The following is a 10,644-nucleotide window of genomic DNA, read 5'->3' as shown; positions in this document are numbered from 1 at the left end:
AGTGGCAAGCTGATGAAAGCATTTGACTGGCCTCAGTCATACGAACCCAAAGCCAGGAATTTCCGAACCTTGCAAGGAGAGAAGAACAGTGGGGGACAGGCTCCAAGACAGCTGTAAAATGTAGCAGCCCTAAACCTCCTGCGGCTCCACCCTTTGCAAGCTCAGAGTGCGACGAGCAAGTACGAGCACGTACGGTTCGGCCAGCCACGCTTCCCCAGTCTGTGGGGCAAAGAAGCTTCCAGCATACAGTACGAGAGACTCAGACATTTTAACCTATTCTGTGGCTGAGCTGATTCAAGTCGTTCTGAGCCTCAGAAGAGCCCGATCGGTTAGCCACCCCCCCCCCACCCTCCGCCCCACAATCCCCAGCGCAACAGTTCCCGTCCTCTCACTGTGCCCTTCCAGCTTTGGCGGCCTCCTCCCCTCCAAGAAGGTAGGTCCAATTACTCGGTAGCCCACTTAGCATAGCAAAGAGCCGCAGTCCAGAAATGTGTGGAAAAACCAGAGGGCCCCGCAGTTGATGCTTTGTTCCTCCCAGCTGTGCTTACTTCCCAAGCAAAGCTGCCGTCCCCACCACGGTGGCTTCCCCCAGGGTTGGGGTCAGGCCCTGGGGATACTATTATGACATAATACTGCATTGCACCTCAAGGCAAACACTGGAAAGAAGGAGAAAGCCTACACCTCTCGATCCGCTTCCTCCCTTGGAAAAGCCGGGCATCATCGTCCGGGCTGTTCTATGAACGGGGCCTTGGCCAGGACAATAGGCTTCTGAGGACAAGGTGATTAGACCCGCGGCGCGGTGTGTTTGATTAGCGCCCACCAGCTCTTTGTAGAGCGACAATATCAGGCCTTACAGTAACAAGATCGCGTCTTTTGATTTGGGTCTGCTCCCTCTGTTGATACAATCCATTATCCTGTTTGCCTTTCTTACTACACCAAGGCATCGCACCAAGGGCTTCAAGGATTTTTTTTTTTTTTCCTATAATAACCTCCTAATCCCTCAGCACCTGTGTTCTGCCAAAGACCCTCCCTCTTCACTCGGTGCTTTCCTTTGTCCGTTCAGCATGACTTCGAACAGTTCGGTAAAGCTAGACTCCCATCCCAAGGAAAAAGAAAACTGGGGTGGCAACGAGAGGGCCTCGTATTTAACAAGAAACAAAATCAGGCAGAGCTGTGGAGTCGTTGCTTGCTTAACCCTTTCTCTGCTGCCCCCCCCCTTTCAGGCATTTAAAGAGACTGGGTGGAGAAAGGAACACAAGGTTCAGGGCTCCGCACAGCGACCAAGAGATTCACGGTTGCGATTTGACGTCACCAAGCCAATGACCATAATCAAGTTTTTATTTTAAAAAAAAATTTATTTTGAGAGCTGGGGGTGCGGGGGGGGGCGGAGGGAGAGAGAATCTCAAGCATACTCCGCGCCCAGTGCAGGACCCGGCGCAGGGCTCCATCTCACGACCCCCGAGACCACAACCTGAGCCCAAACCAAGAGTTCCCCGCTTAAGTGACTGTGCCACCCAGGCGCTCCCCATCCGCGGGATCAGGTTTTTAAGAACACACCAACAGGCCCCTAAATCACCCAATTTCTAAAGCGGAAGAGTGCACCCCCTCCCCCCAGGATTTGTCCAGATTCTCCAAACCCCCACTGGAAATCCCATAAGGTGAATGGGGTCTCCCGGATTTTCAAGTTCCCCTTTCCAGCTTTGAAAACGTGTTCCCGTTTGGAAGGTGTTCACCCTGGAAAACATTTCAAATCCAGGAACTTTCAAAGACTAGCTGCCAAAGGGGGTGGGGGGAAGCCCCAAAGCCCCAAACCCAAAGCCCATTCATGGCCATTTGTGGCTAGAACTGGCTGGTCCGGACGAGCCCAGAGAGGCCCAGGCCTCAGGGCTGATGGGAAAAGAATAGGTTGTGTTTTTGTGCGGACTGGCAGACCCCCTTCAGCTCTGGCAGAACTCACAGACCGGCCGGGTCTTATTTCGGCCACCCCCACCCCTTCGCTATTTATGTTTACGCAAGACACTCCCGCCTAATTATGCTTCATCCCAATTTGGACTGTAAATAGAAGGCAAATTAATAATTTAGGAGGAAAAAAGACCTGGGTCCTTTTCTCCCGCCTTCATTCCCAGGTCAGCCGGCTCATTTATGAATTAGTGCTCCAGCGGCCTGAATAGCAGAGAATGAACGTTCGACTAAATCCGCTGAGTATGAAAGCTCTTCACACCATTTGGTCTTGAACTGATCCAATAGCGAGGTGTAACCAGTGGTGACAATAAAACGCCATCTGGCAAAGTGAACTCTAGGCAAACAATGACAAGCACAAGTGAAAAGAATTGCAATGATTTCCACAAACATGTGAAATACTATAAACTGTGGGACTTAGCAGCTTCCTCCCAAGGCAAGTAAACAAATGCACGACTCCGGCGGCGGCGCTGATGTGTGGGGCTCCATCTGGGGGGGTGGGGGGGTGCGGGCTGAGCTCCATTTACATGGAGCTGGGGGAAAAAATGTATGCAGATTGGCGAACAAAAAAATATATAAGCACTACTAAGCAGACGTCACTTTTCCTACGCTCTTTACTGTCAGGGTGATGTACTTTATTTCATTCAGCCTGGGCCTCTCGGTGCCTCATTCTCCTTCCAGCCTGTTCTCATGCCTTTCTCATCACCTGCTGAGGCCTTGATCACCGACAGAGCAGACGAGCAGCAGGGGGACAATTAGAGAGGAGTTCAGACTTTGATCATTTGACCATATGTGAATACAACAGCTGACCACATGTTTGAAAAGACAACTAACTTAAATGTATTTTTAAAAACCACAAAGCAAGCATAGATACTGAAATTTACATTTTAATTATCTGGCACAATGCTTCATTCAACTTCTTCAAAAATATTTAATATGGAAAAATACATCTTGCCCCTTCAAAATAGGAAAGGAAAGCACTTCTCTGTTTCCTCCCCACCCCCACCTCGGCTCCCCCTCTCAAGATCATTTAAGCACAGTGGATGGTGAAGAATTCTGTGCCGGAGATTTCAAAAGGCACGTTCAAAGCTGCCCAAAGTTGGGGGACGATTACTAAAGGTACATGAAACTGAAAGCGTGTGTGATTATTTCTTTTTAAAACATGATTTGATAGAGAAAATATCACTCCGGCATGTATAGCGTAAGCCAGGTTTGGGGTTGGTTTTGTGTTTTTGTTTTGTTTCGGTTTTACATGACAGGAACACATTCAGTGGCTTAGCCTCCCTTCCCGAATTCTTTAAAATGGCCATGACAAAATTTTAAAAATGTATATCCTAAGACGTGTGAAAAGGAAAGCCCTTTGTTGGCAACAAAATTCAACTATGTAGTACTTGGTTAGCTAGAAGACGGTCTCACTAGTGCAAACGAAGGTTTATTCGTGGTTAATTCTATTAAAACATTGCCACTTTGGTTCTGGATCTCTTTCAACTATCAAAGCTGAACCGGTTTCAGTCTGGCTAAGAGAATTGTGGACGCGGCTCTGCCCTGCTTAGAACCCTTTCTTGTGTTTTTGTATGCAATTGACGACTTATCAGTTGCTTCTGGAGATATAGGGCCCTCCTTATCTTCTCCACCTACTAGATAATTAACATATTCATGAAATGGTTATTTACTCTCAAATAGGAGGATAATAGAAAAATAACACTAATTGTTTTGACAGCAGTTTACTCAAGAGTTATCTGGGGGAACAAATGTTTCTTTTGTAGTGTTAGGAAGACAAGCATTTATCTATGTATGAAGCTTATTTTTCTTCTGACGGTAGACAGACCCAAGCAATCTTGGGTGGAGGAGAAAAGTCCAGAAGATACAATTTAAGTGAAATTTCATCTGACCGTCCCACAAATATTTTAATAGTACGTTTATTTCTTCAGTTGTGAGGGCGATTAGCAATGTGACATATGTTTTAAAGGCTCTATAGGTTCATGTATTTATTCATTATTTTCTGCCATTGTATTTTAAAAATACTTATTACCCTTTAAGTAAAAAAAAAAAAAAAAAAGCTTACCTTGTTTTATTTTACTTGGGTACCATCTTACATATAACTGGTTTATATCCATCATCAGATGATGGCCACACATGGCAATTCTTAATTTTAGGCCCCAGTGTATTTTTACTTTACTAGAGTTCATGTTAATACAGCCTCTGAAACAAAGGTGCCTTAAAGGAATCCCAGTTCTGGATAATTCTATTTCTTTACGTACTCAACTCTTCTCAGCTGTGTGGAGAGACAGGTGAACGAGCCTCCATATTTTACCTACGATGTGCCGGGCATCTCGCAGATACTGTCTCCTTTCATCCTTCCAACCACATTGGAAAGTAAGCGTTTTTTATCCCCACTTTGTAGGCTAGGAAACAGGCCCACAGAGGCAAGGTGAGGTATTGCAACCGGCCTCACAGCTGGGAAGTTGTAGAGAACCAGGCCTATCATCAGATAGGAATTCTCATTACTTACTATACAACACTCCCTCCCAGAAAGATAATGGGTATCAGAAGATTAAGTCCCTAGCCCGACTTTATCACTGATTTCCTGGGACAAATCCTCTACCTCAATTTCCTTAGCCCATACAGGCATTGTAACTCTGCGACCCTATCACCAACCTCATTACCAACAGAGACAAAATCAGAAGGACAACAGTAAACAAACGGCAAACCGTACACTTCCTCCAACATGACCCAAGAGACGTCCTTGCAGGTAGCAAGAACACAGAACCACCCTTTCTGAAGACAGAGTAGCATCTATCTGGTGGTCCAACTGGGGTATTGGGAAAAAATCATGTCGACTATGGTGGCATTCTTTGATGACGTTTCTTAAGGTTAAAAGACTTTTCCACAAAGTGGGAAAAGTTGGAAAAAGAACAATTCAATTGCTTCTTTTGAACTGAAATAGAATCTATGGTGAAAGAAAATCCTACAAAGGGAAAGAAACGGAGCCCTGCAAACAAGCTTTGTTTTAGCTTCATAGGTACTCAACACTTTTCAAGCAAACAGAGAAAGTCTGTGAGATCTGAACCCAAGCTAGGAAGCATTGACAAACATGGAGTGACTTTGCAGCATGTCCATTTTAAACCAAGATTTTGGTGAGAAATTGTTTTAAGTGTTAAAGCCACAGAAATAGTCTTCATGTGCCAGAGAGCAGGATGATCCCAGGCAAAAGAAATGAAGAGAGTCTAAAAAGTTGGGGTGCCCGTTAAGAATGGAAGCCAAGAGCTCTACAGACAGGGACTGTGGGCATCTTGTGGGACTGCTGTTACTGTGTAATATTCCCATTTGTTATTTCTGTCTTTTGTGTGTTTTGCCTAGTTTTCTTTAATGATTTGCCAGAAGACGCTTCCAGCTTTCCTCTGTAACATTTCGGAGGCCTAGAGTCCCCCGGAGAATCTGAAGAAGGTTATGAAACCTCCTCCCAGCCCTCCCCTCGCCCCCAAAGAGTGCACAGAAACACAAACCACTGGCTTGAAATTTCCAGGAGTCTGCCACCCATCCGAGAACCCCAGGTGATGGTGACATACTTAAAAAAAAAAAAATACCAATGCACCATTTTCAACGATCAGATTGGCAAGGAATAATAAAAGGTTCAGCAATTCTCAGTGGCATTAAAGAAGCAAGTTCACGTACCACTGATGTGAGTACCGATTGGTGACAACTCTTTGGGGTTTTTCAAGGCACACAACTTTTGATCCAATGTATTCAAGACTGGAAAACGACACCAATGTCTGTTCATAGGAGGAGATTGGTCAAATAAAGGCAGGACCATCCATATTTCTGGTGATGCTGTACATCACATTTTTAAGAAAAGGCACAGTCCCCTCTCCCTGGAGTCATTGTGGTGAGTGGCTGGGGGGAGGGGAGAGGTGCAGGAGTTGAAGTCCATACTGAGGGGTTTAAACTGTGAGTTACCTAATGGGACTTCATATAAGGCAATTAGTGAGACAATGAGGACACCTGTGGGGCTGTGGTGAAGGGCTGTACTATTAGGATATTTCAACAGTAGCTCTTAATCTTTGGGGGGGTTCAAAGACACCTTTGAAAACCTAATGAGAGCTAAGGACTCATTCTCTAGAAAATGCACATATGCACAAATTTAGCATATACGTTCTGGGGATTCTTGGGCCCCCTGAAGTGGACTCACGGATTCCAAGTGAATCCCTGCCTTGGGCTTCAAACAAAGGGAAAGTTCTTTTGAGGAAGACCTAGGGCATGGGGAAAACAAACGTGAGTAGCTGAGGGCAGGGAGTCCCACGTCTGGGCACACTGGTTTCCTTCCAGTTCCTGATTTCAGACCTCTAATGAGTCCTCACACCTTGCACAGAAATCCTACTCTATTTCTCTAGAAATCTCTCCTAGTTTCCAAGACAGCTCTTTGGCACCTATTCCCACATCCTGCGATCCTCAGTCCTTACCTGGCCACTTGGCTCCACTGAGAAAACAGAAGCTTCTCCCTATCACCAACCTACACACCAAACTACCCTTGCCCCCCATTTCTTCCTCTAGCCACGACGGAGGAACTGTCTCTCCTCTCCAATGCCCAGCCTTGCCCCTCGTGCTTCTGGATTTCTTTCTCACCGGCCTTTCCTTTCCGGAGGTCTTCTGTTAACCATCACAACAAAATAAAAACTCTGCCCTGGCCTACGAGGCTACCACATGATCTGATTTAAATTTCAAAGCCAACACCCTTGTTGTGATGCGTCCTAAATCCGGGTTGGGGGAGGGGCAAGAGGGAAAGCCAAGAGACCAAGTACTTGTTGGGCACCAGTCGCTTGGTGCTGGGGACAACGTGGTGAGCAAAACTGTGGTCTCCTGGAGCTTCCAGCTGAATGGAGACCAGAAGGTGTGAAGTCAATAGGGCTTTCAAGACTGGAAGGCTCCCTAACTTACTTAGAATCCAGCCCAGCAGGTGAAGCAAATCATGGGCCCCTCCCTCTCCCCTGAAAACTTCCCTGAAAACTGTGGGTTGATGTTCTCAAAACGCTGCACAACTTAGGATTTGTTTGGTTTGGGGGTTCCATGAAGACATGACCCTACATGACTTTTACTAAATAAGGACGACATAATGTTTACTGAGCAAAAAAAATGTTTGAAGTGAGCCAAGGAAAATCCTGAAGGAAAAGGTACTAAAATAGCATCTGAGGTTGTGTTTAGAAGCCAAGATTTTAGGAGATTTTAGCATTTATTTATTGTTTTACATGTTTTCGAACATGTTTTCCCCTTTAATAATTTTGAAAAAGCTAAAAGTATGCCATGTAGAAACACCAAAAATGCTATTAAAATATTGTCAAGTTAAAGGTTATAAGTCTAGGTACAGCATGTCGCAACAGGATGAGGTGTAGATAGGCAGATACAGAGTCCTAGAGCGATTAGCAGGAATGAAATGAACTGTGCCGGGTCTGGGGTCAGAATATTTGGTTGCGCAAGTTTCTTGAAATCTCTTTGCTTCTGTTTTCCCATCTGTAAAATGGCAATAATAATTGCCCCTACTTCATAAGGTTAGTGCGCCAATTCAATGATTTAATATACGTAAACTGCTTGGGCACAGAGGATTTTTAGGGCAATAAAACTGTTCTGCATGCTACTATAATGGTGGATACGTGTCATCACACATTTGTCAAAGTCCACAGAATACACTACACCGAGAGTGAACCCTAATGTAAACCATGGACTTGGGATGACAATGATGTCTCAGTGGAAGTCCGTGGATTATAACATAGCTCAAATCTAAAACACAAGAAACAACAAATGTTGGTGAGCATGTGGAGAAAAGGGAACTCTCGTGCACTGTTGGTGGGAGCACAAAGCGGCACAGCCACGCTGGAAAACAGCATGGAGTTTCCACAAAAAGTTAAAACAGAGCCACCATATGATTCAGCAATTGAACTACTGGGTGTTTACCCAAAGTATATGAAAACACTAATTCAAAAGGATACATGCAAGGGCGCCTGGGTGGCTCAGTCGGTTAAGCGTCCGACTCTTGGTTCGGGTTCAGGTCATGGTCTCAGGGTCATGAGATCAAGCCCTGCATCAGGCTCAGCATGGAGTCTGCTTGAGACTCTCTCTCTCCCTTTCCCTCTGCTCCTCTCTCCTGTGCTTCCTCCCCCTCCCCCGCCGGAAATAAGCAAAACTTTAAAAATAAATAAATAAGTAAAATCATCCTGATTTTTTAAACAAGGATACACACACTCCTATGTTTATAGCAGCATCATGTACAATAGCCAAATTATGGAAGCAGCCCCAGTGTCCATCCACAGCTGCATGGGTAAAGAAGAGGTGGTACAGGGGCACCTGGCTGGCTCAGTGGGGCACAGGACTCTTGAGCTCAGAGTCGTGAGCTAAAGCCCCACATTGGGGCTTACTTAAAAAACAAAGCTGGACACACACACACACACACACACATACACACACACACACAATGGAATATTATTCAGTCATAAAAAATAATAAAACCCAGGGGTGCCTGGGTGGCTCGGTGGTGAAGCATCTGCCTTTGGCTTAGGTCATGATCCCAGGGTTCTGAGATCAAGTCCTGCATGGGCCTCCTTGCTCAGTGGGGGACCTGTCTCTTCCTCTGCCTGCTGCTCCCCCTGCTTGTGTCCTCTCTCTGACAATTAAATAAATTTAAAAAATCTTTAAAAAAATAATGAAACCCCCCAAAAGAGAGTATAATGCTAAGCAAAATAAGTCTAAGAAAGACAAATCCTGGGGCCCCTGGGTGGCTCAGTGGGTTGAAGCCTCTGCCTTCGGCTCAGGTCATGATCCCAGGGTCCTGGGATCAAGTCCCACATCGGGCTCTCTGCCTGCTTCCCCCTCTCTCTCTGCCTGCTTATGATCTCTGTCTGTCAAATAAACAGAATATTTTTTAAAAAAAAGAAAAACAAATCCCATCTGATTTCACTCATATGTGGAATTCAAGAAACAAAACAATTGAACAAAGAGGAAAAAAACAGAGAGAGAGAGAGAAACCAAGAAACAGACTCTTAACTCTAGAGAACATACTGTTGGTTATGGGGTCCAGGGCAGGGGTGGGGAGGAGTTGGGTAAAACAGGGGATGGGGATTAGGGAGCGCACTAGTCCTGATGAGCACCAGGTAACATATGGAAGTGTTGAATCACTATATTGTATGCCTGAAACTCATATAACACTGGAATCCAAACAATTTTTTTTAAAGATTTTATTTACTTATTTGACAGAGAGACACACAGCAAGAGAGGGAACACAAGCAGGGGCAGTTGGAAAGGGAGAAGCAGGCTTCCCGCTGAGCAGGGAGCCTGATATGGGGCTCGATCCTAGGACGCTGGGATCATGACCTGAGCCGAAGGCAGAGGCTTAACCCACTGAGCCACCCAGGCACCCCTGGAATTCAAAATTTTAAAAAAATCTTTATAAAAATAAAAAGTGGGTGCCTGGGTGGCTCAAGCAGTTAAGCATCTGCCCTCAGCTCAGGTCATGATCCTGGGGTCTTGGGATCGAGCCCCACATGGGGCTCCCCCTTGGCGGGGAGTCCCCTTCTCCCTCTGCCCTTTCCTCTGCTCATGCCCTCTCTCTCTCTCACTCTCTCTCTAACAAATAAATAAAATCTTTTTTAAAAAATAATAATAAAATACAAAGTAAGCATAACTTTTGAAAAAATTATAACCCTTTGAAAAAATAAGGGCTCAGTATGCTGGCACATAGGAAGTGTTCAATAAATGTTAGCTTTTTTTTTTTTTTTTAACTTTGTGACATAGTGTCATTGATTCATTAGTTGCATGTAACACCCAGAGCTCATCACATCTCGTCATGCGCCCTCCTTAGCATTAGCCCTTATTTGATCGCCAGGGTTATGTTACGATTTGCTCACGGTCCAGGTAGGGGTTCAGTAGTGTGACTGGTGAATACTTGTTACTACTGTACTTTCTTCCCCTTTAGACTCATGCGGAGCTTCAGGCCTGATCATCCAGAAAGAATTCCCACTAAGCCACCCACCGCCTCACCTTCTCTGTTGTCTGTGGCCCCAAGGGGTCCAGCGCTTGCTTCATGGAGCAGTCCGCCCCCCCCGCCCCCCGTATTATCTGTCTTCCTGCCTGGGTCCTCCATACCATTCCAGCACAAGCTCCCCGGGGACCACAATACTCCTTGTCCCTCTCTGGATCCCCAGTTCCTAACTCAAAATCTGGCACCAAAGCAGAGTCAGGACAGGTTCCATTAGATGAATCAATGAGTTAAAGTGAATGAATGAATGAATGAATGAAGAGCAAGACCGGTCACAGCACGTTCTGTTGAGTTAACCTGAGCACAATCCGAGCAGGGCTGGTATTTCTGGCTTAGTGGCCCCCCCACCCTCCCGACACCCTGTTAATGGGTATATTGCCATCAAAACATTGCAGAGGGCGCCCCTTGCTAGTGGGAAGAGCTAGTGGGGAGAGCATTTAATTTTGCACTTCACGAAAAGCAAGAGGGCAATTTTTGGAATTTGTGCTTATGAGCCCAGATTTTTTTTTTTTTACTTTTTTAAAAAAGATTTTATTTATTTATTTGGCAGAGAGAGACACAGGAAGAGAAGGAACACAGGAGGGAGAAGCCAGCTTCCCACTGAGCAGGGAGCCCAATGTGGGGCTCGATCCCAGGAACCCTGAGATCAGGACCTGAGCTGA

This window comes from Martes martes (genome assembly GCF_963455335.1).
Source record: "Martes martes genome assembly, chromosome: X".
NCBI lineage: Eukaryota > Metazoa > Chordata > Mammalia > Carnivora > Mustelidae > Martes > Martes martes.
The sequence above is the reverse complement of the archived record's forward strand: the minus strand, read 5'-3'. Positions refer to the sequence as shown.